This window comes from Saccostrea echinata, unplaced genomic scaffold (genome assembly GCF_033153115.1).
Source record: "Saccostrea echinata isolate AGI-Se365-2 ecotype Australia unplaced genomic scaffold, CSIRO_AGI_Sech_v1 ptg000006l, whole genome shotgun sequence".
Lineage (NCBI taxonomy): Eukaryota > Metazoa > Mollusca > Bivalvia > Ostreida > Ostreidae > Saccostrea > Saccostrea echinata.
The window spans coordinates 26872-51815 of NW_026889755.1; the positions used below are offsets into that span (position 1 = coordinate 26872).

General features: G+C 33.2%; 1 long non-coding RNA gene across 1 annotated transcript; it reads left to right on the plus strand.

Moving 5' to 3' along the window:
• Positions 1-7146: 7146 nt before the first annotated feature.
• Positions 7147-22749, plus strand: LOC133180444 (uncharacterized). The gene is made up of 6 exons (XR_009720318.1): positions 7147-7284; positions 11571-11640; positions 12630-12772; positions 17950-18058; positions 18276-18441; positions 22304-22749. It is a non-coding gene; the product is annotated as an uncharacterized LOC133180444 (long non-coding RNA).
• The last annotated feature ends 2195 nt before the right edge of the window (positions 22750-24944 follow it).

Consider the following 24944-nt stretch of genomic DNA (forward strand, 5'->3'; position numbering starts at 1 on the left):
TGATCTTGTGTACTGTCTTGTACATACATACACCATTTATACCAGTAAATAAAATAAAATAAACGGTGCAATTAAAAAATTAAACATGATCACTAGCTGTAGCGATTTTCCTGTGTGTTTATAACCTTGTAGTGAATTGACGGTTGAATTAGCTGTACTGATTTGCACGTGTGTGTTCAATAAGTGTAAAAATGTAGTGAGATTCATGTCGAATTTCAATATACTTAAAGTAAAAGATATCAAAAATTCCTATAGATACAGAGAAATCCTAAGGTTAACCTCGGTATATTCTGGTCTTACTTTCTCTTTTTCAAGCCTCTAAATCGGTGAAGCGAGATGAAGGTAAAATTTCAAATGTAGTCAGTTGGCTGGATTTACAAACAAGGGTGTGTGTGTGTGTGTGTGTGAGGGTGTGTTGGTTTCACCGATCTCCCGAGGACTATGGTGTGAAAAAACACCTTTACTCCGAGGACGTAAATTTCTTCCGAGGACTTTTTCCACGTCCTCGGAAAAAAATTGCTTGTATCGTCACAAAATATCGAACTACATCACGTGGTGAAATTTGGTGAAAGTCCTCAGAAGAATAGTAAGATGTGAAATTGTGTTACACCATCACACACTTTTATCGTCTGCCATAACACACATTTGATATTTTAGACGCGCGCTGATGCGTGCGCATCCAAACAGGATATTTCCGATGCGCACTGATGCATGCGCATAGGAATGGCGGAAATGATGAAAGGTCTTGACTTTTACGTCTCAATATGTAAGTATTCACAGTATATTTACTAAACGTTGTTTTCATTAATGAAAAATAAATAATCTTAGATAAAAACAGACATTTAACAAAGAATTTTAATGCTAGTATCTGCACTTACATGTAGATGTAAACAGATAGGATATATACGAACATTAATAGGAAAAGACATAAACAGATAAATGATAGATCTCATTTGACTACTTTAAATCGTGTAATTGAGGAAAAACTGTCAATGAAGAAGGGGAAATGATAAGTACGGAAAACATATGTTTATACCATGTTCATTTCTATGAGCCTTTCAGGTTTTTAGGTGACATTAACTTGTTGACAAAACGCTTGCTTATAATTAACACCCCCCCCCCCCCTAAAGATTTTTTTAATGACATAACACTTGTACAAGCAATGATACGTGGCACTGGTTAAATTAATTCACACGAATTAAGGTAGGATTATTAAAAATGGCAGTTTGTAAATTTAGAATTTACAGAGGGAAGAGCCAAAATTACTGAAAAGGGAAACTAAAATTTCGATCATATATCTACACATGACAATCTTAGATTCCTCACTTTTTCATTGTAGAGACTTTTTATTTGGAATCGAAAACAATGTATAGTTCCTTTGACATAGTTTTCAGAAATGGAGCAGTAGATTAACTTGTTAAAAAAGTAGCATGCATGCAAATCTTTAATTTATGGAAAAGCAAAATTAAAAAAAAATATTCTATTCTTTTGGAAAATCATAGTTAGGTTTTATGGGTCTGAAAAGCAGTGGTGATCAAGAAAACAAGAGCAACCGTACTCAGTATTTATAACTTAACAAACTTTCAGAAACTTTTAAATGGAATATTAAGGTAATGGATTTTGTTTATATTTGTTGTTGTAAAACTCGAGATTAATATAAATACTTTTGCATACTTCAATTCATTTAATGTTCCTTACCTTTCATCTTAAAACACAAAACTGATCTCCATGTTTTTTCACTCATATTAAAAAGCCACCACTTGCCGGTGGAGGGCTGCAAATTTAAAACTGTACTCAGTACTTATGGCTTTTGAGCACTGAGGGATCTTTTTCATGCCAGCACTTACTGCGACACAGGACCTCAGTTTATAAGGTCTCCAAAGACCGGTCACCACGTTCTGCTATTTGAATCCACAATGTAAGGACCATCTTACTCCTTGACTCTAAAGCAAATGCTCTAACCATTGCACCATGCAGGTGACTTTGATCTCCATGCCTCAGAGGAAATGACTTGATAGCCTCTTATAGGAGTAATTGTCACCGACTATATGCACTACCTATGTAGTCACATAAACCAAATACTGCTGCTCTTTGAGACTTAGTTTATAAGTCTTATATAATGCACTTAAAATAAGTCAAGATTCCAAAGAATTTCAAACATCCCATTCATTCAAAGAGTTAAAAATAATCAATACCTCAGGAAGTTTCAACAATTCTTAGATTTGAAAAATATTTGCTCAAATTGAATTAGATTTCATATTTTATTCTGTTTATGTCAAACATGATGTTCTATTTATTAACAATTGATTTCTCTCCTTGGTAAAATGATTTTTTACTGTTTATTTAACGTCCCTTCGAGAATTTTTTACTCATGTTAAGAAGCCAGCACTTCCCTGTGGAGGGCTGCAAAATTAGACCTGAACTCAGCACTTATGGCCATTTATATTAGCAGTAAGGGATATTTTGTGCAAACACCTACTGCAACAAAGAACCTGCTTTATACGGTTTCATCCAAAGGACCGGTTTTCAGGTCCCACAATGGGATTAAAACCCATGAAGTAAGGATCAACTCCTTACTTTGCAACTCTGGAGCAAAAGCTCTATACTCTATGCCACGTGGCGACTGGTAAATTGATAAACATGCACTAAATATGTTGACTCTACCACAGGCCTCTATGTGACCTCTAAAATTTAGGCACCAACTGGCTCCTTATGAAAAAAAAAATTTAGTCACAAATGCAAATTTTCAGCCGCCAGGTAAATTTTTCTTAGGCACCAATCTAAAAACTGACATTAGTCAATATTAGAGACATGTCCATTGCTTCTTTTAGGCTCTTTATAAAAAAAAATTGAAAATGTTTATAGCCCAGTAATTTGATGATCACCAAGCCAATTTAAAATGGTCGCCAATTTGGCGAATTCTAGAAAATTTTTAGGCATCAATCATAATTTTTAGGTGCTATGGTGACTTAATTAGTCGCCAATTAGACCTATACCATATATCGCATACCCTGTAATTGTTTTCACTATCTGCACATTTTTGATTTTTTTTTGCCTTTACAAATCACCTTGGTTATAAAGATACATGACTGTATAATTTTTGTAAAACAGCTGGATTTTTAAGTTAAATTTCTTTTGATTTAAAGCTAAGAAAACTTAGATATTACAGCTAAAGGACTGGTTATTAAGGGACAAGCTTAAGTATTTCTGACACATTTATTCTATCCCCTTTAAAATTACCATGGGGTTATAGATACAGGTTGGTCATGTGATCAAATCCCATGGAATCCAAAGGGCTTTATGGTAGGTAACAACATATGACTATAGTCCCATAGATGATAAAATATTATACTTTTTCATGTTACATTTTGCCCACATATGAAGCATTAGAGTATTATAAATTGTGTATAAAACATTAATGTTTTTACTTTGAATTTCAAATGTCAAGCGTCACCTGTGTGGCGCAGTGGTTAGAGCATTTGCTCTAGAGTTGCGGAGTAAGGAGTTGATCCTTACGTCGTGGGTTCGAATCCCACTGTAGGACATGGAGACCGGTCCTTCGGATGAGACCATATATATCGAAGTCCAGTGTCGCAGTAGGTGCTGGCACGAAAAAGATCTCTCACTGCTCAATGGCCCTGAGTGCCGAGTACAAGTCAAAATTTGCAACTCTCCACCGGCAAGTGGTAGCATTTCCATATGAGTGAAAAATTCTTGAGAGGGATGTTAAACAACAACAACAACAAAAAAAATCAAATGTCAAGCTAGAATAAGGAACTACAGCATTGAACTATTGACCCTTTTTAGTCATTCAAAGTTATAAATGAGTCTCCTTGAATCCTAATATTTCTCAGGAGAAAGCACTGCAATTTTAAATAAGTGTTTATTTTCTAGAAACTTTTGTTTGTGCAGGTGTATCAGATGCATTCCAAAAGTGTTCAGTCACTGAAAATTTAAATACAGTTGAACTTTGGTATCTCAAGCACTGATAACTTGAATACCATGGATATGTCAAAGTTAACTGGAAATCCGAACCACTTATTTTTTAAGAAATTAACACTCGATATCTTGAATACTCCTATATTTCTAAGTTTTTTCAGTTCCATCTATTTTAAGATAGTGAGGTTTGACTGTGCATGTTTCTTATTTAGCATTTGATGAATTTCATATGAATCACCAACAAGTTTTCACATTTTGATGCAAACTTTTATAGTTCTAAACAACCAACCACTCGTTAATCAATTATTACATATAATTTAAATAAAATAAATTAACAATTAGCTAAAAGTTCAAAATTATATACATTTTACCAACTCTTTTTATGTATTCAACTACAAGATATTATATACATAATTTAAATATATTTAAATTGATCAGAAATGTCAAAATGGAATGTTTGAGAAACCTGGCTTCATTTACTGGACAGTACTGAAATTGTAGAAAAGAAGTTCATTCATTTATAAATTTTATGATTCGTTCTAGGAACAGATCAGAAAATATGTTTCAAAAATATGTAGTATCTATTAAAATAATTAAAAAATCAAAGTGAAGGAACACTTTAGCATATGTGTCTGCCTGTTCATCTATTTGCAATCATACTAATAAATATACAAAGCTGATGTATCAAGATAATAAATGCTACTATATAAGTGAAGCATTTCAAGTAAATCTTTTGGTTGTAACCATTACAGCATTTTGTCATGTTAAACAGAAAAAGTAATCTAACTGTGAAGTAGCTCCCAAGTAGTCCATGTGCAAGTTCTTCCAAGTTTCTTTGTAACAACCAGTTTTGTACCCATTTTTGCAGATGAGTAGGGCAGTATACATGGACCATATTCAAAAGCTTTAGAGATATTTATGAGATAATGAAAAAGTTTGGTAAAATAATTATAATTTCATTGCCTCAATTGATATAATTCATGTTTCTTTGGATTGAAAAATCTTTATATATCCTTCAATAAAAGTCCTTAATTATTTCCTATGTATCTTAAAACACGAGATCTGATTGGTTAGCAAGCGGGGTGTAAAGGACTATATTCGGTAATGGCCAATATTTGCCCCCAAAATCAAACTTTGACGGAGAAATATATAATTATGTTCTAAAACAGGGGAATATCTGCAGACTGCAAAGCACTGAATATTTTCATAAGCCATGACGCCATATGTTAGATATGACATCAGAAAGATGGCGTAAATTCAAAATTTCAATGATTTATACAGAAAAAGTGTATATTATGTCGATAATTTGAGCAAAAGTCACCGAGCGCAAGTCTGCTCCAACTCAATATTTTGATATAATGTGTAGAATGATAATATCAATGAAATATGTCAATATTGTTCTTGAGCAGGCCTGCGCACTATAAATTTTATAGTAAAAATTGAACAAATTTTGTCCATTTTTTTCCTTTTTCTAAAAAATAACACAAAATCCGAACAGTTTGTGACGTCATAGAAACAAAAGTTGCCAAAAATCTACTTCGAAACTATAATATTTTTTGTTAATCTAGATTTCTCACACAATATATACAATTCAACACATTTCAAGAAATTTTCAAAATATGACTTTTTTGGGGGCAAAAATGTGCATATAATGCATAAAGTTCTTTCCTTACACCCAGCTAAATCTGGGGTGGGGTTAAATAATGTGACATCACAAAGAATATTAAGTTTCTATATCAAATAAACACCATACAACATGATGTCACGATGTATTGAAGCATGTAGTAAATCAATAGTTTAAAATATCAGTGGAATTGGGTTTACAGAGAAATTATTAGGTTATATAGGAAATAAAGATTTGTTATCCAGGTTTAATCAAGGTGTACAAAGATTTACCTGTTAGCAAATATAACCTATCACTGGGTCGTATTTTGGCTGACTTGCTTCATACCAATTGTTAGGCCTTTGTTTATATGCTAGATTTGACTATCGAATGTTCCATCTACTTGATCAATATATAAGGCTCACAGTGGGTGTGGCCGGTCAACACGGGATGCTTAATCCTCCTTGGCACGTGATCCCACCTCTGGAATTTCAGGGGGTCTGTGTTTATGCAGTGTTCAAAGATTTGTATTGTTTTTAATTTTTTTTGAAATAGATCACTGTTCATTATCTTCTCTTTTTCATTCCATATCCATACCCCGCAATCATAACTTTGACCTTTTGACTCCAGAATCAAGAGGAATCATCCTCTCCACTGGAGTAGAGACTGATCTAAAAGCCAATTTGAAAGCAACTAAATCATAGACACAAATTGAATTTCTGATGTACATGTACCCTAAATTAAATTAGTGACTATTGTCTGCCCCAAACTAAATACAGGGACCCAAGACTTTATCTTTAAAATAATTAAAAATTCTTTTAAACAATGTATAAGTACTGCACAACAAATGTAAATCACATAACACATAAATATGCATAAACATTTAACACATACAACAGGGCGATTGGGCTATGTGTATGTTTAAGGTGTGCAATAGAACAACTCCTATGACACGATACTATATTTTACAAGATGGTGCGTATATATTGAATAAATTATGTGATATTTTGTTAGTATATAACTATATAGGTCTCTCGGTATTGCTAAGAGACCCCTAACATAGAATGAAATGCAAGTTGGGACCCATGCATGTAGTTTTCTCGTTTATTTAATTAGACACATGCAATTTCTTCACTTTAAGAGTATATTTAATGATTAAACAAATGTCATTTCAAACTCTACCAGATATACTGTAATACAGTGCCCTACACTCAGTATGTGTACAGGGTGATAAAAAATACATTATCAATATTGCCATTTATCATGTTTATTTACCAATAATTTCAAAACTTTTTAATTCTGTATTACATATTTTTGAAAAAATCATGACGATACTATCATAAATTACTTGCAATAGGATTAATCAATAAAATAAATGAATTGTGCATTTCCGTCCTCATCACCATCTTTCTTCAGCATCGACTAATACGAAGTTCGACATGGCAATTATAAATAAATATTTATCTTTTTATTCTGTCTTCAAATGCGGTACAGCTGGTCTGAAAAAATGTGATGGACTACCAGAGGAAATAAGATCTGATTTATTAGAATTAAATGTTCTGTATTTAAAAAAAAAAACGGGTTGGCAATTTACGAAACAATAGTGGGTCGGGTTATTTAGCCAACCAAAATGGCAGTACAGGCTCCGACCGAGGACTGAGGAAGCTTAGGATGACTAATAAGAATGGTTGCGGCGAGTGTTTTGTTGTGGAAGTATTAGAAGAATGTGTAAGAAACATACGGTTAGTCGCCTAAGTTCAAATCTATCAAATTCAAAGTTTTAGTAAAAAGATATCTACAATTCTACACTTTCACTTGGACGATACACTGAAGCTGGTACAATCACTAGTTTTAGCTACGTAGCTTGAATTACCTACATAGCTTTATTTACCTACCTGAAGTAGCTTTATTTAACTACTAAATCAAACTTATTTCTTTAATTAGCTTTTTTCTCAAGATGTGCAGAAAATCGCACTTTCGTGCAGTGATAATTTTCAACTTTTAGCTCATCTGAAAACAATTCATCATGTTCATGAAAAAATTTCTCTTGAAAATGTGTCTTTCTCTGCGCAATTGCTCTCAAAGTTATAAAAGTTTTAGGGCTATATACAACGCTCAGTTAATTTGTGACCAAACAGTTACTTCTTGAATGGATTAACAAAGAAGATCAGTTCAGGTAAACTTGATAATTGATTGGTAATTATTCAGCACAATGTGAAGTAATCATACTTATCCATGCCTAACCGCACACAGAGTGGTGTATGGTTACTCAAATAGCAGAAATACATCTGTATTCCGAATGTCACAGACCCGCGCTTCACGACTCATGGTATTTTACCTTGCGCAGTTACGTCTGTTCCTCGCATGACATATCCACACATTTGACAACCAACAAGTCATGAACATGCATGGTACACATGTATGTATAAAATAAACAATTTAATTCATAGTTTAACTTGCTATAATCCTTGTAACAACAGTAAAGCAGTGGAGATACCAAACACCAAAACCAAAAAATATAAAAACTCATTTTTTGTTTGCACTGCAATAGACTGGAGTCATCTGGAAGAGGAAGTAGTTGTAGATAGAATTTTCTAATCATTAAAATAATAAATGTGGTTCAGACCCGGTTTAAGAGAGGTGTGGTGAGGGCTCGTCTGGAGACGCAGTTAGATTATTTAACTAATTTAAAAGTAGTTCATGCCCCAAAGCTATTAAAGGGTTTTAAGACCATGTTACAACATCCTGGTGACTAAATACTAAATGCACCCTCCTCCATCACATTAAAACCCAAGAAGATTCTTATAAATTTATACTGGTACAAAAACAAATTGATTGAAGAAATGCCCATGTAGAAAACGCTGGTTTTTTCTCGTCAATGTCGTAGCATTATATTGGTAGATGAAACTTGATATATTAGTATTGATAGAATACTTCCAATTACAATTACTTGTTTTTGATTTTAACCCAAAATCATTAAAGTCATGACTGTATTTGTAGACCCCTACAGTTTGGGGTATTTCGAATCCTGTGTGTACATGAGAACAGATGAATAAAACACACATGCTGCACACTTGTTATATTTACATGTGAGATGTACACTCAATTTTTAGACAGGACCAAACTTTTACTAGTCAGTGTTGATCAGACATGCCTTATAAATGTTAAACCTTGTGTCCGAATGCATAAATATTTTTTACTTGTCTGATTCTGAACAGATTTAAAGAAATTTGTTGAACTTAATGAAGGCTAAATTAGCTATAAAATTAACTGACTTATTTAGATTTGTGTTATCATGAAGATAGAAATATTAATTGCGCTCCTCTCATTAGCAATATTTATCGAGGTATAACTGAGCGTTAAAGATGGAAAATTTATGCTATGCTACAAGTACATATTTTAACTTCAGTATCTTGAATTGTAGGATATCACAAAGTTTTTTCTAGGACCCATTAGGTTCGATGTTTATAATCTACTCTGAAATGCTTAAAAATGAGTTTTTATACTACTACATGACTAGTATCATTTACATTTTTGAAATACATTTTTTAATAATTTTTTTTTTATCATGTTTTTATCACAAATATAGTTTCACTATATATACCATGAAGAATTCACATCACATCAGAAACAGTTAATAACAAATGCCAGAAACAAATACAACAAAACAGAAACAGTTGTAACACCCTCTTGATCATCCTTGTGTGCTTTTATGCTACATATTATAATAGCTCAGGTTCGAGATTTAATGCTGTTGGTTGCTAAGCAAATGTAAACAAAAAATGAGGCATAGTTCTAGGGCTCGACATTGTACGCTCATCCACTTGTCCAGTACATGTACCAGTAAAATTTTTCATGAACAAGTGATAATTGCTGACCACTTGTCCGATTTGACAAGGGATATTTTTCTAGGAAGAATATTTTATAGCTGAGCATGAAAACTTAAAGAATTAAAATTTGTTGTCAACTTTTTATCGGAGGTTCAAAATGAAAACATGCCATGCATGCGGTTTGTAAATAGTTAAATGTTGATCCTACTCGTAATAATGATGGCCCTGGTTGTCAAACTTGATCAGGAACAATGTTACTATGAAACTTGTCTGAAATATCTGATGTTTTTCAGGCGTTTGTCACAATTTTAATTTTAATATTTAAAGTACCAGGAAGTTGACTACTTAGAACTACAGTAACTTTGAAACGTGTACTTTTACTGAAGGAAATTTGGTTTTTTATTATCTGGCAGGAGAGCTTTAGCAAAAGACAATTTAGGCTACAAAGGATAAGCAAAAGAAGGCAAAGAAAAATTTGAAGTCATATAGTCAGCTATTTCTTGTTGTTACTATTTTTCTTTCATACATGTAATTATATAACATGATTTACATCTACTTTAGGATAGGATGATACAGTTTAGTAATTTGCAATAGATGTGTCCACTCAAAATCTCAAAAACAGACTCAATGAATGTATTATAGACTATTGTAACGTACAATATTTTTTCAAATTGTTAAATAGGTCTTTTATGAAATATTTTCATACAAGTAAAAGTTATGTTCAGACAAGTAAATTTCACACTCACTTACTTTGAGGGTAACATGCCAGAATATTTTCCCAAATTGTGTCACCCAATGTCGAATGCATATCTTGTCATTTAATTATTCAGTTTTATTTATTTTAATATATTTATATCCAAAAACATTATTGCTTATGTAATTGCCAGTCATGAGGACCCCCTGGAGATAAGCCTATTATGGCAATAGATGGGACTGAAAAAAAAACCCTTTGAGAAACAGATAACAGAGGTTTCAAGAATAGAGGGTAAAGTTTATAAACTCACTGAACTCGAGCACTTAGACATATTAGTATTTGAGAAAGAGTTTTAAAATACATAAGTAAAACTGTCATTAACAAAAAATTTTATTTCTCCATCTTTTATTTTAGCGCACCTGAGCCAAAGGCTTAAGAGAGGTTTTCTGATCAAAATTTGTCTGTTGTCTGTCACTGTTGTTGTTGGAGGCGGCGACATAAACTTTTCACATTTTCATCTTTTACTCCAGAACCACTTTGCCAATTTAAACCAAACTTGCCACAGAGCATCCTTGGGTAAAGGAAATTCAAGTTTGTTCATATGAAGGGCTACACCCTCTTTCAAGGGAAAATAATTAAGAATTGTTGTAAATTTAATGGCATCTTTAAAAAAATTTCTTCTCAAGAATCAGTGGACCAGAAAATGAAATTTCTGTGAAAGCTTCATTACTGTGGGCCAGGAAATGAAAATTCTCTGAAAGCTTCATTACTTAGTGTACATTCAGGTTTGTTTAAATCATGACCCCCCCAGGGTAGGGTGGGGCCACAATGGACAATCAAATTTTTACATATGAATAAATATACATCATCATGTGTAGTAAAAAAAAAAAGTAGAACAGCAAGGCCATAGTGACTCGGATGAGCATTGTTGCCCATGGCCTCTTGTTCTTTTTACAGGCATTTTTTACTTTGACAAATTGCACTTTAATAATATAATTATAAGCATAAATTGGATAATATTTTATTAACCATAACATTGTTAATCAAACTTTGGTGAAACTGTGAAATTAACTTGTCAAATGACTAGAAATTTCTTACTGAATCTAAATATGGATATACAGTTCTACAACATTTAAAATTTTACTGTGGCTCAGCACACATAAACAAAAATTTTTGGAGATCAATAACATTTTGTCAAAATCAAAGACAAAACCAAATGCTTGGGTATTTATTTACAAAGTTTGATTTGTTAATTTTTTACCATATGAATAATTTACCCTTTCTTTCCAGTAGACCCTTGTTATGCCATGCTTAGCTTAGAGCCAGGAATAGCAAATCAAAATGAACTTAGTCAGTTGTTCTTCTTTGTAGAAAGAGACAATTTCTTTTCAGGTTTTCTTTTTCGGTTTCTCATTTTAGGCCTACAGTGTTTATTTTTGACTCAAATATTAGGAATATTATACTTGTGGGCAATCAATGAATTTAAGGAATACTCTTTTTTTAGGTGTTCATGATGCAACTTCCTGGATGGTGTGTAAACTGTTTATCAGCAAGTGAAATCCACATGATCGAAGGTATCTTACCTATCAATACATGTAATATCAATTTTCTCTATTAAAAGCTGCATAAGGAATATATTTTATTTCTGATCTCAAATTTTTGTCCAAGCATCATTCATTTTTTCTTCATCTTTTATCTAGTGAGGGTCATATTAATTGATTAATTTAATCAAGGCTTTATTGTAAAATATAGTGAAATTATTTCCTTGTGTGTGACCTTTAAAGGGGCATAGACTCAGATTTGAAGTTAATATTTTCTAAAATTTTCGACTAGGTCATGACATATGTGTGGCTATAGTATTTCACAGGGAAATATCATAAAAAAACTTATTTTACCTGGAAATTATTGAAACTACGAATTTAGGGACGCATTTGATTGACACATCCTTGCACTTTCACATAGTAAACTTCATCCTTAATACTTAGAAAAAGTAGAAATTTGTTGTGTTTTAATGAAAAAAACTAAAGATAAAATCCAGAAAATTCACAGTTGAAATGTGAGAAAGCAAAACCAACTCATCAGTATTGTCAGTCCGTGCTCAGTGATGTGTGCAGAGTTTAACAAATTGAACACACCCAATGGAACGTAAACTGTTTTGTGTTCAATTTGTTAAACTCTTCACACATCACTGAGCACAGACTGACAATACTGGTTAGTTGGTTTTGCTTTCTTTCATTTCTACTCTTAATTTTTCTGGATTATATTTTTTTTAATATTTTTTCATTAATATGTATCAAAAAACCTACTTTTCTTAAGTGTTAAGGATGAAGTTTACTTGTGAAAGTGCAAGGATGTGTCAATCAAACGCATCCCGAAATTCATAGTTTCAATAATTTACAGATAAAATAAGTTTTTTATTATATTTCCATGTGAAATGCTATAGCCACATATATGTCATGATATAATACAGACAATTTGAGAAAATATTTCAAAATGTCGAATCTGTGTCTATGTCCCTTTAAGAGTAACAGGCAATTTCACTTTTGAATTTTTCTTATTTCAGGAGAAGTCTCCCTTGTTAAAGATCAGCAACGGCAGATAAACAATGCATGATGCAATCTGCTCACTAAAAAGATTACACCAATACATCCCATGCATATATTTCTACCTATCACCTATGTAACCTTTGTCATGCTCTTCAGAGAGGTAAGAAAACAAAATTATGAAAAAAAATTTTGGTAAAAGCGACACTTAGAGATCACTTTACATGGTGTCTGTCTGTCTGTCATACCCTAGATCCTGAGAACTGTAAGAGGAATGGATTTGATACTTTGCACTTGCATTGCTAGGCACTTTGGCTTTTGTAAAATACCATATACAGTCAAACTCGTTTACATTGAAATTTAAGGGACCTTGAGATCTATTTCAAATTAACCGAATTTCATTATACCTGTGTGCTATGAATTACATAAAAAATGTAGATACAGTTGAACTTCATTATCTGGAACACTGATATCTTGAATACCATGGATATGTCAAAGTGATTTGCTGTCCCAACCACTTATTCTTTAAATATTTTACCCTCGATATCTCGAATCCTCAGATATCTCGAAGTTTTTTCTCGGTCCCTTCAAGTTCGAGGTAACGAGGCTTGACTGTACAGTAAAAAAATATATACATGTGAGAATTCATATTTTTTGCATAACATTACATGCACTGTTTCAGAAATGTACTTATCTCTATTTTTCAAAAAAGTCCTAAATTTTTTTTACTGTTTTATTTTATTTATTTTTTTTTTTTTGATTTGTGTTAGAAAACTATCAAGACTATTTATACACGAAAAAAGTATTGCTTTATAAAATATCTTATCAAAATATTTTGGTCAATACACAGGCCTATTCTCCACACACCAATTTACACATGACACCCCTGCATATTTTATCCATGTCAGTCTTAATGCCGTAGTTAGAAAATAAAAATGGCGACTAATATATTCCTGTGAGAAATGCTCAATGATTATTGTTTTATCTATACAACACATAATTAAATTGTACAGGTCCACCAACATCAAATCACCTTTGAAAAATTAACACGTGCTAGATTTCCTATATAGTCAGTCACCTGAGTCCACGTGTCGCAATTGGCAACTTCAATGTACCCGTTATCAAAACTGCTATAAGCTTTGTGTTCAGCGGACCCCAATATCACTTCAAATTAACAGAGTTTTTCACGTTAACCAATTTCAATCTAAACGAGTATTTATTGCAAAGAAACTGTACCAGCATTTTAGGAGAAACCAAATACATTTCAAACAAACAGATTTTTCAAACAAGGAGAGTTCAATGCAAGTGAGTTCGTTACATTACAATTCAGTTGACCTTGACCTTTGACTTTATAAAATCACTCTGGCGGTTGATTGAATTATTATTATTATTATTTTTTTTTTTTTGATTTTGAGAGGCAGGATTTTGATAATTAGCATTTATATCACATGTTACTGTATATGAGCTCATGACACTGTACTTTGAAACTGTATGCAATGTTACCACACAAACTGAAATTTAAATACAATGAAAAGACATCAGGATGGGTATACCAAAAGTATCATTATAGACTGAAGAGAGACTGAAATCTCTTTTGGAAGATATCTGGGATAGATATATTTATTAAAAATAATTATTTTAATTATACCCCCACTCCGAAGGAGAGGGGGGTATACTGTTTTACCTTTGTGTGTCTGTCTGTCTGTCTAGCTGTCTCTCTGTCCGTAACAAATATTTCGTCACAGTTTTCTCAGCAACTACTCATCGCAGATGCTTGAAATTTTAGCACACTCTTTGTTGAGGTATGCCATATGGTGGGATTCATTTTGTACGAATCTGATTTCAACTTCCTGTTTATCCGTGCTTCTGTCTGTACCATACATAACAAATTTTGGTTGCAGTTTTCTCAGCAACTACTAATTGCAGATGTTTGAAATTTTAGCACATTCTTTGTTTAGGCATGCCATATGGTAGGATTTATATTTGTACGAATCCGATGTCAACTTCCTGTTTATCAGTGCATCTGTCCGTACCATACATAACAAATTTTGGTCGCAGTTTTCTCAGCAACTACTGATTGCAGATGCTTGAAATTTTAGCACACTCTTTGTTTAGGCATGTCATATGTTGGGATTCATTTTTGTATGAATCCGATGTCAACTTCCTGTTTATCCGTGTGTCTGTCCGTACCATACATAACAAGTTTTGGTCCCAATTTTCTCAGCAACTACTGATTGCAGATGCTTGAAATTTTAGCACATTCTTTGTGTAGGCATGTCATATGGTGGGATTCATTTTTGAACAAATCCGATGTCAACTTCTTGTTCACCCTTGTGTCTGTCCATAACTGAACTTGTGTATATTCACATCAGAATGTATATTCACATCAAAGCAGGGGTATTACTAGTGAACATTGGCTCACAGACTTCTTGTTAATTTCAATTTTATAATTCACTTTAGCTTTGAAGGGTGGGGAATCATATATCTATTGTCAGATTTTATATGATAAATGCTATTCTGTATTGGTCTTACTATTTGTGGATTTTTTTTCTTTGCTCTGTAAGGGCCATTTTGAAATTAATGAGACATTTACTTTTACTCCATAAAAGAAAGACATAAATTCATGAAAAGTTGTCAACATTTTAACAAGAACAAATAAAACAGCTATGCAAAATTTCTAATTGATAGGATAATTAGACATGTCCATTGGAATTATAAACTTGCATATGTCTATTGACCTAAAGCAGCATTGCTTCTTCATTTCCATCTCATGCCAGCCACAGATCTTTACCATGTTGAGACAGTCTGGAAGCTTTAATGCTTCATTCTCTGTCATCACAGAAACTACTCAACTGATTGAGATGAAACCTTTTTAGGGTTAACAGGCATGTTGTGTAGATGTGCAGAAGGAAGGTCATTTTACCCACACTTGCATGCACATGCGTGCGCGTGCAAGGAGTGAAATGACTGAAGCAATTGAAACACCATTAACCTTCCTGTTTTTTTATGATATGCTTTGAATTTCATTGTATAGACTTATATTAATTGTGTAGACAAGAAGAGGTGGTTGAATTAGCAAGAAAGCATGTGCATGCATGTGTGCTTTGCTTTGTTTGACTGACACGAAAAATCTCAATAACCTTTGTGTTTTTTGATGAAATGCTTTGAAATTTAAAACATAGTCATACACAACAAGGCTCTACATTTTGATATAATATATGAGATATTGTGAAAACACGCTCATGCAAGTGTGCTGCAATTTGATTGGCTTAAACTTTAAATGGCTGTTACAGTAGTAACTTTCTTAGTTTTTAACAAAACTGGATGGAATTTAGAATATAGATAGGTGTGATGGGTTCCTACATTGTGCTACTATGAAAATTGAATGCAAGAACGTGGATTCTGATTTGCTATTACTTATATGGCTGTATCTCTCATAGTTTTCAATGAAAATCTTTAGATTTCTTACATAGCTATTTATTGTGAGTCTCTTCACGAGGAAGGAATATGAAATATTTAGAAAATATGGGCATATGCATGCGCTAGAGGTGTAATGATACAGCAATACATCGATCGTATTGATCGCAAGGGCTGACGATACGCGTATTGCCATGTATGTATTGTGATACAGTAGAAGATAATTTTCATTGTTTTGTTTGTAACTTCTACATTCAACCTAACAAATTTTAATGTTTTAAAATGGCTGAAAAAAGGTAGCAAAGAAAAAATACAATATCAAGACTATAAATCCACCTTTTATTAACTTTGATAAGGGTTATCAAGATATTCTTTGTATATTTTCTATAACTGTGGAGTTAGCAAAGAATTATATGTAAAGATAAAGCTTAATTCAATTGGTGACAGCTGTATCATGGTACATGTTGTATATCACATGACCGTATCATGATATGTATCCTATCGTTCGGTAGTTTGCGATACTCAGGCCTAGCATGCGCTGAAATCCAATTGGCTAATACTCGAAGAACTATATCAGTGTTGTTTTTCGAATAAATACTACTGAAAATAAAGTGTAGATTTATTAAACAAAAGAATTGCATAATGAAATGAAGCCTTTAATGAATGGGGCCCTTAAGAGAATGGGGAGAAGTGTTTGGGGAACATCTGAAACAGTTCCCATTACAGTTAGCACTAGTTGTTATTGTTTTAGAAGATCTTTTAGTCTGGAAAAGAGTTCTCCACAGAGCTACGTAAAATTCTAGGTATGCTTGCTGTGTCACGTTGACGTCAAAATCTATTTTATTGATGTAATCAGATATCTATACCAAGCTTAGATTTTTTTATGATCTCCGTATTTCTGATTGAAATTCTAAGAAGCTTGCACAAAATGAATTGAAATGAAATTGAAAAAATAAATACCGATATATAATTTGAATTATTTTCGCTCTTGCTGTATATGGGTCCACTGGGAGTTTGAACATAGGTATAACATATTTCAATTTATGATTTCGTGACGGCACCGGGTACCCCTTCCATTTACCCATTAATATACCATTGAAAAGAAGAAATAAAATATTTGTAAAATATTTGTTGCTTTTATTAATTCTTAGTGTTTGTCAAACATATATGCCATTTTTCACCAAAAGGCATTACTGTGAAAGAAAAATAAACACTATGTACCGTAAATCTGGAAATTTTTATGTTGATTTATTTTTGCGAATCTGGGTCAAAAGTCTGTTGATTAATTTTTACGTTTAAAATTTTTGCGAATCGTCATTTGAACTAAAATATAAAAAAGCTCTTAAAATTTTCTTAAATGTTCGTAAGTTACGCATGCATATACAATAAATTACGAATAAACATACAGTATTAAACTACGCCAACGTTCAATAATCAGATAAAAATATTAAAAAAGATAAATCATCCAAAGTGTTTAAAGTTTTCATAACATCAATAAATCACACATGTACATAAAATATATATAACGATGTAATCTTTAAGTAATCTTTAGATAAAAACATTTTTTGTTGTTGATTTATTTTTAAGAAAAATATTTTTGCAAATGCAATGCATGCGCAAATTTGCTAAAAAATTTATCTACAGCAAAAATTTCCAGATTTACGGTACTAATAATCTCTTAACAGCCCTCATAATGCTTGTATCAAATAATATTTGACCACCCTTAGATTTTCTTTTAATCTTAAATAATGATGCTGTTCATCAGGCGACACATGTGTTCCTTGGAACACTCTTTTAATTTTAGCTAGCAAGATTATTTGGACTTTAAAGTCAAGTCAATAATCTTCTAACAAACATTTTCTTCTGTCATGTTTAATTCATAATCACTAGGCAACACTGAAATTTCCACTCATTGCTTTTCAGTCATCGACAGGAAAAGGAATTACCGATAAGTTGACAGGACTTTCCACACTGTTTCTAGTAGCAGCTTTGATTGAATTGATGGTAGAAGACATGGCCCACTTAATCAAAGGTAAATCTCATGGAATAGTGCTAATAGTACTGATATTTTTTTTTACTCTGTTTTGCATTGAAACTTTAGGTCAAAGGCAAATTTTCTTTGTGTGGATTCTTTTATTCTTCTCAGAAATGTGTGGCTGCTAATTGAGCCATAGCTGTCTGTTTTCTTTGAGAATCAAAGAATTGCAGCAAGTCTTTTAGGTTTTCAATGAAATTTCCTTGTTTTTCAGATAATCCGTATAGAGTGGCACCTTAACCAACACTGGTGAAATAGAAGATGACTAGTGGATGGTCATCACTTTGCAGCTCACTTTTACTTTCTGCAGCCCATCTCTTCTCATCCACAATCATTGTCTTTGGAGGAATGGTGACAGTGCAGTCCTCATGGCTGGGCAGGTAACTTCTTTCCTTTATTTCTCAGCTTTCACCTTTCTTACAAAATTTATTTCCATAGAACACTGCTACAGTATTCTTCCTCTAAGAACACAGTATATGTCACTTGGGTAGCAGCTTAGAATTGGGTTTTCCCAATGGCACTGAAGGTGGCATTTTTGTATTGAGCATCTCCTTCCACTCTGATACATGTATCAGGAGTCCCCATTTTTCATTTAGATCCTGAATGTTCTGTCTTATATTCATCATGCTGGTCTTCTACCCCCACAATAAAGGTTGGGGGAATATATAAGAATCACCTTGTCAGTCTATCGGTGCCAACTTGTTGGTCATTGGAAGCTCAATCTTGGTACAAAGAATGTTTATGACCTGTTGGTGTGTCAAGATCTTGACCCAAGGTCATTCCGGCTAGTTCAACAGGGTTTGACACTAAGGCATGTTTGACCCAGTCTAGTAAATGAATGGTCCAGTCGTGTAAAAGACCAATTGGTCGTATTGATAAAATAACTGTTGAACCCCCATTTCAGTCCTTCAAATAAATAATCTAAAAACTTTCAAAGAAAGGACAAGGTATGGTAACGGCCGAATATGGCCCCTTATTTGATGTAAAAATCAGAACACAGTTAAAATTGTGATAGTTTGTAGGTAAGAATTAAAAATAATGCTTGTTTTAAAACCAGCACTAATTTTGATTCAAAGCTTACACGGAGGCCACAAGAGGGTGTAGAAGTAGGTTATTTTCCAGAATTTCCTCAATTCTGGTCGCATTTCGTCAAATTTGAGATACTTTTCACTTTGGGAAATATAGAGCACAAGGCTGCCTATCTGAGATTTTTATACATAAGATGCATCTGATACTAGTGTATGAAATATATAAATTTGGTAGATAGGCAAGCTTGTGCTCTATGTTTTCTGAACCAAAATGTGCTGTAAAACCAATGAAAATTTGCATAAAATGAGAAAATTCGGAAACTGACATATTTCCTGACCTTCCTGTGGCCTCTGTGTATCCCATAACTTAGAAACAATACTCAATTTATGGCAGGGGTGACATCAGGTTTTTAACTGAAAAACTGTTGCAACATTCTAAAAGACACCCCAAACCAGGGGCCAAAAAGGGATCTTAGCCTATCTTATCCTTTCTTATATGTTAGATTGTAAACAGTCATTGCTGTATAAAGAAAAAATCCCCACATGACCCAATCACTATTTTTAGCCACAGCTGTTATTAACAAGTCGAGGTCAAAACTACTTTTGTTCAATACAATGTTTCAATATGATGTAAATAGTTACGTTTAATATAGTTATAAACTAATTTATTAATATTAAAGATAATTATTTTATGAAAGTTTGTTGAATCTTTAAGGCTTATATTGCTCAAATGTCCTGATCAACCCGACTTGACTGGCAGGATCCGATCAAACAGTCTGTCAAAATTCAAGGTCACTGACAGAAACGATATAAACTTCTTGTCCAGGATATCAGTTTGCAATGGAGAATCATTGAGGCTCATTCTTGGTACAAAGATTATTGAAGACCTGAGAGTGTGTCATGACCTTGGCCCATGGCAATTCTGGCAAGTTCAAGGTCACTGGCTTAAAAAGGTATAAAACACTTGTGTAGGCTGTAACTTTGTAATGGAGAATCATTGGAAACTCTTACTTGCTACAAAGATTGTTTATGACCTGGAAGTTTGTCTTGACTTTGACCAAGGTCATTCTGGCAAGTTCAAGGTCACTGGCAGATAAGAGATAACATTCTTGTCCAGTCAGTAACTTTGTTACTGAGCTTTAATTTGCTACAAAATTTTTTTTTGACCTGAGGGTCACTGTGACAAGTTCAAGGTCTCTGGCAGAAAAAAAATGTATGTCTATTATTTTGTATTAATGGAGGAAAATTGGATGTCCATATTTCACTCTTAGATTACTCATGTCCAAAGATCTGTCATTAGGTCACCTGAGTTTACTCAGGTGACCTATTGCTATCTGTTTTCGTCCGTCGTCGTGCGTCGTCCGTCGTGCGTTAACATTTGAACATTTTCAGCTTCTTCTCTGGAACCACTGAACCAATTTCAACCAAAGTTGGCACATAGCATCTATATGTGAAGGGGAGTAAAAATTGTGAAATTCATGACCCCTACCCCCCTGAGGCCTGAGGGGTGGGGCTAAAACCATCAGAATTAATGCAATCTTTAAAAATCTTCTTCTTTACTCCTGGGCATCAAGCAGGCAAACTGTTGGCATGAATGTAATAAGCATTGAGCCCTCTACCTAAATTGTGAAATTTATGGCCCCAGGGTCAGGGATTCTGGTGCTAGGGTGGGGCTCTGTTGAATATATAGTGAAAAGCATTATTCTTAAAAAATCTTCTCCTCTGCTCTTCGGTATTTAGGAAACAAACAATATGCATAGTTATGATGAGGAAAGGTGTCTCTTCTAAAATTGTGAATTTCATGGCCCCTGGGTCAGGGGTTCTGGTGTTAGGGCAGGTATCTAATGATTATATAGTGAAAATGCATTAATTTTTCAAATATCTTCTCCTCTGCTCCTGGGTACTAAGCCGATGAACTAAGTACATAGTTATGATGAGAAAGAGTGCCTCTTCCAAAATTGTGAATTTCATGGCCCAAGGGTCAGGGGTTCTGGTGTTAGGGTGGGGCTCTGTTGAATATATAGTGATAATGCATTATTTCTTTAAAAAGCTTCTTCTGTGCTCTTGGATATTATGAAAACAAAATAAATACATAGTTATGATGATGAAAGGTGCTTCTTCCAAAATTGTGAATTTCATGGCCCCAGGGTCAGGGGTTCTGGTGTTAGGGCAGCGTTCTGTTGAATATACATGTATAGTGAAAATGCATTATTTCTTTTAAAAATCTTCTCTGATCCAGGGCAAACAAACTGAAGGCATAGTTATGATGAATAAGGGTGCCTATTCCTATGTTGTGAATTTCATGGCCCCCTGGTCAGGGGTTCTGGTTTTAGGGCGGGGCTCTAATGATTACATAGTAAAAATGCAATAATTCTTTGACAATCTTCTCCTTTTCTCCTGGGTAATAAGCCGATGAACTAAGAGTATAGTTATGATATGTAAGGGTGCCTGTTCCAATATTGTGAAATTCATGGCCCCTAGGTCAGGGGTTCTGGGGTTAGGGTGGGGCTCTGTTGAATATATAGTGATAATGCATTATTTCTTTAAAAATCTTTTTCTTTGATCCTGGGTATTTAACAAACAAACTGATGCATAGTTATGATGAGTAAAGGTGCCTCTTCCAAAATTATGAATTTCATGGCCCCTGGGTCAGGGGTTCTGGTGTTAGGGTGGGGCTCTAATGATTACATAGTAAAAATGCAATAATTCTTTGAAAATCTTCTTCTTTTCTCCTGGGTATTAAGCTGATGAACTAAGAGTATTGTTATGATATGTAAGGATGCCTCTTCCAAAATTGTGAATTTTATGGCCCCTGCATCATGGTTCTGGTGTTAGGGCAGGGCTCTAATGATTACATTGTGAAAATGCATTAATTCATTGATAATCCTCTGCTCTCTTTCTGGGTTTTAAGTAAGCTTACTCAATGTAAAATTATGATGAGCAAGTGTGCCTCTTTCGAAATTGTGAATTTCATGGCCTCTGGTTTAAAACATGAATCCATTGTGGCGAAGTTGTTGCATGATACTCAGGTGACCTATAAGGCCCGTGGGCCTCTTGTTTTTTAACCAAAGTCATTTTGGTAAGTTCAAGGTCACATTTACACATTCTAAATAAAAGAATTGCAGCAGGGTTATAACCTTATTATTTTGTGAGATCGCTCACAGCACCTTTAGCTGACATAAGTGATGTAATAATTTTTCTCACTTTGTTTCAGGTCTACTACATGTTGACAGCTGATACTTGTTCTCTATTTGCTCCGAGAGGTCTACTACACATTACCGCAGTTATGACTGTACTCGTGCTGGCTTCTATGATGTTAATTTCCTTTACCTGCACTGCGTTAAACTTGGTCAATTCTGTTACTGTCACTCACCAACAGATTAAAATAAGATTTAGCTGATCCTGCCAACATTGTGACATAAGCGGTCCAATGTCCAATATCTCACTCTGCAGTCAAACATCATTTTTTTTATGAACGCTCAGTAAAACATTGGAAATGTTAGACTTTTTTAGTATTGATTTATATAGTTATATATTTTTAAAGTAATAACAATTCTTTTTATTGATGTATGTTTAAGTATGCAAAAATGAACATTGATGATATTAAAGGTGAGGTATTTATTTGTGATTTATCTTCTGAATAAAATTTTATATCGATAATTTATGCTCTTGTTTATACAAACCGCAAATGAGGCTTTCTGTTCATTAGGAACTGGACCCATAATTACTTTTGTAAGGAGGAATGCCACACCAAAATTTTATTCCATTGGTCTTAAGACATCCATGTTAAGGAAGCTCTAAACACTAATGAAAAATGCTTTTTGGGCTTTGAGAAAAATATATCATATAAAGGTGCACATATTCAGTGTATCAAGTTCATTTTCAACATAGGGTACCTGCCTTATTTCTGCAGAAAAAATGTTCAAAGACAATGAACTATTTGTGAACAGAAATCACTGTTGTTTACTTGCATCAGGAAAATTAATGGAAATAATGTATTCAATTACTTAATCTTGGTCCAACATAAAATTAAGAATACTTTAATTCATAAGAAATTGTGTCATTAACTGTAGATTCCCATTTATACTATTTTTCTTCTAAGGGCAAATCACTCAATAAAAATACCCTACGAATAGAACTCTTTAGTGTGCAGTGTTTAGAGCTTCCTTAAGTCATGGTTTCAGCACTGAAAGGCCTAGCTCTTAATTATTTTATAAGAATTTTCTCCAATTTTTCATAGAAAATGAAAAAAATGTTTTATTTGCAAATAAGATGCTTTATAGTTAAAAATTTGATGTTAATGAATGCATAATATAAATATCTCATAAAATATGTGAAGAAAGGCCAGATAGACATTTTAATTTTTTTACTAAATTTTTTTTTTTCGAAAAAGTACATTATTTGTGAATATTTTCAAAACATATGGATAATATATTCAAAAAAAAGTCACAGCTACAAAGGATATGTTAGACAATCATATTTGAAAAAGAAATTGAAACGAAATTGCGAAATTTTAGAGAAATTATTTTTTTTACAAATTTTAGCCGATCCCGATCGAAATTAAACTGATCCAAACCAGAATTTTATAATAATTGATAATAGATAATATTTTCACAAGGAATACAAGTTTGCTTAGGTGTAATACGCGTTAGAAAGTAATTGAACTTGATAGATAAATAAATTTCTTAGTGGTAAATACTTAAAGAAGGCAATAATTTCATCTTATTTATTTTGTGTTAATTTTGATCGGGATTAGTCTAAATATTGAAAAAAATAGTTTCCCTAAAATTTTGCAATTTCATTTCCATTTCTTTTTTAAAATATGTTTGACTGACATGTTCTCCATAGTTCTGACTAGTTTTATGAAGATTTTATCCATAGGCTTAAAAAATATTCACAAATAATGTGTTTTATTTTCATAAATAAATTTTTTACTTAAAAAATTTAAATGTCTATCCAGGTTTTCTTTAGATATTTTATTACACAATCATATTATATATTCATTAACAGCAAATGCTTAAATTTGTTGTTTATATCAAAAATATTTGTAAAAAAAAAGCTTTCCAACAACTACATGTGTAAAAGTTTTTGGTCAGCAAAGATGCATTTCATGCGAGAGGCGCACCAGTCATTGTCGGATTATTTTTTTTTTTTTTAAATATTCACTGGTATTAAGCCGATATCTGTACAGTAGGTTCGCATATCCCAAGATGACGTCGAGCTTGACAGGTTCATGAGTTTACACCGCTTGATTTTGTTATTTTTGTCATATTTCATTAAATGAATCAAAGTGAATTGTAGATATATTGAGTCTTAACAATTAGCTAGCGACAAGCAGAGTTGAATAAAACCTACAAATAAATTATATATCTCGTATGAAGGTGATAAGCGTACCTTGATGTTTTGGACATAAAAACCATGTGTAAATGATATCGATCCCTGCTAGTTTTATTTTTTCTAATTCTTTGCATTTTAACAATTTGCGCATAAATGTATCTGTCAAATATTTCACAGGAACGTAGCATCGTTTTTGAAAAAAAAAGGGGGGGGGGGCAGCAAGAGAAAAAAAATTCAACATACTCGAAAATCCTATTTCGTGGGAGGTGTAAGGGGGGAGGGTAGGTGTTCCATCTTTCAGTACCAAATTTTATTAATACATTACCCTGAATTGACTATACTGCAACAAAAAAGGGGGAGCTGCCCTTTCAATGAATGAAATATATGTAGATAACGAACGGTATTCAAGCTCAAATGTCCATTAAACAATACAAATCGGGAGCAGAGCAAACACGGACCTCTAAAATGTCAGAGGTGGGATCAGATGCCATGGAGGAGCGAGCATCCCCTGCCGACCG